The sequence below is a fragment of the Nymphalis io genome, chromosome 8 (genome assembly GCF_905147045.1).
Source record: "Nymphalis io chromosome 8, ilAglIoxx1.1, whole genome shotgun sequence".
Classification (NCBI taxonomy): Eukaryota; Metazoa; Arthropoda; class Insecta; order Lepidoptera; family Nymphalidae; genus Nymphalis; species Nymphalis io.
In genome coordinates this window covers 3,653,122-3,656,113 of record NC_065895.1, presented here as the reverse complement: position 1 = coordinate 3,656,113, position 2,992 = coordinate 3,653,122, and positions in this window count along the sequence as shown.

The following is a 2,992-nucleotide window of genomic DNA, read 5'->3' as shown; positions in this document are numbered from 1 at the left end:
AAATAAATAAATAAATATAAGTTAAAATATTATAAAATAATATTCCATAATTATTAATAAACTAGCTGTTGACCGCGGCTTCGCTCGCGCTTAAGTATAAATAAAGAATTTTTTGAAAGTCTATGATTTTAAAGTAAAAAGCATGAAATGTCATTATGGTTAGAAAAAAGTATATTAAGGGCTTTTTAAAATTTTAGAATAATGATTATTCTTTTAATAATCATCACTGAACTTACTGTTAATCTCTGTAGTTTCACTTAATATATTTTATAGTGACTTAAATAGCTCGAAAAAAATAATATTTTATTCATGTATTTCGATCTGCGATTGTGTTGCTTAAATATCCCGGCATCTATCCACGCCGTTGGATATAATTAATACTGTAAATGAGCAAGCGTACCTATATATTTTTATTATTCTATCAAACTCAGACTAAACAAAACTATTCCAGTCACTGAAAACTTCATTTATAATTAATAATCGAAACACCTCTTTGTAAACGGTGGTAGGACTTTGTGCAAGCCGTCGGTACCACCCACTCATCAGATATTCTACAGCAATACTTAGTATTGTTGCCTTCTGGTTTGAAGGATAAGTGAGCCAGTGTAACTACAGGCACAAAAAATATAACATCTTCGTTCCCACGATTAGTAGCGCATTAGCGAAGTAAGGAATGGTTAACATTTCTTATATCGCTAATGTCTATGGGCTGTGGTGATCACTTGTGCCACATCAGGTGGCTCATTTGCCCGTCCGCCAACCTATAGCATAAATAACGACGTTTACGGTGTTTCCTTTTAGCTAAAATTACTAAGTCACTGGCAAAACTAACTCTGAGCATGTAACTTAAAAACTGTCCATGTAATACCAGTTCTCGCTAAAATCAATGCCCGCCATGTTCAACGACAGTTTTTGAGACTTTTAATTGTCATAGGGAAGCATACTTTAAGAGGGAACTATATACTTTCAAATTCATATGATATATTCTCATGGATGGTATTATTGAAATGAAAACAACCTCTCCTCGGCACATCCTATAATAAATATGTAGGAATTGAGGGTCATGTTGTGGTAAAGCTTCGAGACTACCAATTGTTACACACTTTATACAAACTTCACTAATACAGTGTTTCTTACCTCCTTAAGAGATATTGATATTAAGACATTGTGTATTTTGCATTTCGTTATTTGAACCCAGAAGTATGAATATGAAGTGTTTTTGCGAATATGTACATACGACCGAACAACTCTTCAAAACAAAAAAAAACTAAAAACTGAAAAATATGTTTGTTAATTCAATCAAGAAACACTAAAATTATAAATTAGTGTTTCTTGATTCTTTAGTAAGTTTCAAGCAGATCAGACAATTTTTTTTTTATTTTAATATTAATGTTTTTCACCCCATTTCTCCCGTTTGGGGTTGAATTTCTAAAAACAACGAAATACGTATGCATTTATTTTTTCTCGGATGGAATTTCCAAAAATCCTTCCTTAGTGGGTTCTTACATCATAAAATATATCTACTGCCAAAATTTCAAGTTTCTAACCGTGGCTTAGGATCAGCGTTGATGAATCAGTCTGATGACACAACCGCTTTTGATGGAATAAAGACTTTAGTCTTTATTCCATCAAATCAAATCAAATCTGTTTACAGAACCTTGAAATACTTCTTATAATAATTCAGTTATTTCAATTTGTAATTTTAGCCGTTTCAAAGATTGGCGTGGAAAAACAAACAGACAGAAAGACAAAGATTTAAAAAATTATTGTTTTGGTAAAACGCAAACAGCCATATTAACATTAAAAGAGGCTGCTTTTTTGAAATCACAGACAGACACTTAAATTTTATTTATATGTATAGAGTATAAATAAAGAAAATGCTTAAACGAATTAACGGAGTTAAGAAAAATCCAAATTAATAAAACACTTCATTCTAAGCTTAAGCAAGAATTAAGTATCCTTAATTATAAACTTCAATTATTATTATAGGTTTTTATATAAATACTATTATTATAACTATCGTTATAATATAATTTATTTATTTATATATGACTGCCTCGTAGTTCTAATGGCTAGATATAAGGCCGCAGACCACGAGGGCCTGAGTTCAAATCCCAGGTCGGGCCAATAAAAAAGTTATTGGGTTTTTCTGTCGAGAATTCTCAGTAGCGGCCCGGAGTCTCGAAGTTGGAAGTGTATACACTCCCGTGCCTCGGAAAGCAAGTTGGTCTTGCGAGTGAATTCTTTCTGGTCGTGTCTGATTGCCGTACCATCGGATTATGAGTTAGGGAATAGAGAATGCACCTGTGTTTGCGCACACACTTGTGCACTATATCTCCTGCGTAGTTGGCTAATCTCTCTTGAAATTGGCCGCCGTGGCCGAAATCGGTCCGGAGGACATTATTATCATATTTAATCATCGATTGATCCTAATTATATAAGTCTTAAAGGCAAAAATCATATTACACTTAAGCAACAAAGTAAAATTAAGCCTAATTCCTGCTACGCCGTAGCTGTTTGTAGTAACTACAGATTAAGTAAATTATTATGTAATAATCATAAAAAAATTATCGTACAAAAAATATATTAGACAGCAATTATACAAAATAAATCGGAGCTTACTTTCTATTAAAAAAATACATATTGGATGATTATTTTTGCAAAGCAAATGATATTGTTGTATTAAACTACAAATATTAACGAACAAAATAAAAGCTACAGAGTTATTGGTATTTAGGGTAAATAATAGTTACTAAATGAGTATCTTGAGATACTTTGTTAATTATTACGATTTTGTTTTTAATAAATGTAAAATAAAACGTCAAAAGTTGTCAGTGACGTTGATATTGCAAATGTTATTTGCAGTCGACGCAATAACTAACTTAGAATATTGAGCTTTATTGCGACGTTTTAGATTACTAATTGCATGTGCACATATGCATAGACAGAGAGAGATATTGTATGTTTGAGGAGACGCTATCGCTGGCAGAGC